At 52.1% G+C, this 1,070-nt stretch overlaps 1 non-coding gene across 1 annotated transcript; it reads right to left on the bottom strand.

Annotated features, from left to right (window-relative positions):
• Window positions 1–567: 567 nt before the first annotated feature.
• On the bottom strand, window positions 568–730 carry LOC134952146 (U1 spliceosomal RNA). The gene has a single exon (XR_010184735.1). It is a non-coding gene; the product is annotated as a U1 spliceosomal RNA (small nuclear RNA).
• Window positions 731–1,070: the final 340 nt, after the last annotated feature.

Here is a 1,070-nt window from a genome sequence, read left to right as displayed (position 1 = left end):
TTACACACATGGCTATCAGCCCGGCACCCACCACCCAGGGGTGCTGGGGACAGCCTCGGGCTTCACCTCTGGCCCTTGGGTGCCTCGAGGGGAGGAACCTCTTGATTTAAGGGGTCCCCACTCCTCCAGGGAACCCCGGCCAGGGGTGACTAGTTGGAGCGGTAATGCCAGGGCCGCAGGGACCTACATCTGCATATGAAAAGAGAAAAGGGGCGTGCAGGGCATGGCAGCCTTTTGCGGCGCTTGGATGACCCCTAGTTCGCATTAAACACCTCCACCCTCCTTCGGTGTGGGGCTCATGTTGGCTATGCCCCAGCCCCTGAAGCATTCAAGCTGATTTCTTGCAGCAGCTGGGCACTGTAACAGCTCCAGAGCTGATCTGTAAGGCAAGTAAAAGGGTGTGGGCCCTGCAGCACTACCTGTAGTTCGCATTGTGCGTTGGAAGGCACAAATTAAGCAGACGGGAGAAGTCAGGATAGTGCGCAAGGGCATAGAAGGGAGCGGCTCAAGAAAAGAGAAGTGGAAACAGACAGCAAACTAGGCTGGAGAGAGACCTGAGACAAAGAGATCTGAATTATACGAGAGCCGACCAGGGGAAACACAAATTATGCAGTCAAGTTTCCCACATTTGGGGAAATCGCAGGAGCAGCACACCCAGAGTGCAATGGGTGAGCCTTGCCCTGGGAGAAGCAGCTTCATGATCATAGTATCTCACCTGTCAGGTAAGTAAGATTTGGGATAGAGCTGGGGAGGGTCGCTGCTCGGGCACCCCCCTGTCAAGTGAAGGAGATCCAACCGAGGCAGCACAAGGAAACTCTCGAAACGAAGGACACTAGAATGAAAATTTTAAAGCCTCCTGTTAGTGCTTCATCTACACGGTATAGCCCTGAATATTTCAATGCGCAGCTCTTTGCAAAAGAGAGATATTGGCAAGGAAAAGCTGTCTTGTACCTTTGCATTTTTCTCCCAAACGAAGGACACTAGAAAGAAAATTTTAAAGCTTCCTGTTGGGCCATCATCTACACGGCATAGCCCTGAATTTTCCATTGCGCAGCTCTTTGCAAAAGAGA

Source organism: Pseudophryne corroboree, chromosome 8 (assembly GCF_028390025.1).
Source record: "Pseudophryne corroboree isolate aPseCor3 chromosome 8, aPseCor3.hap2, whole genome shotgun sequence".
NCBI lineage: Eukaryota > Metazoa > Chordata > Amphibia > Anura > Myobatrachidae > Pseudophryne > Pseudophryne corroboree.
The sequence above is the reverse complement of the archived record's forward strand: the minus strand, read 5'-3'. Positions and strand labels throughout refer to the sequence as shown.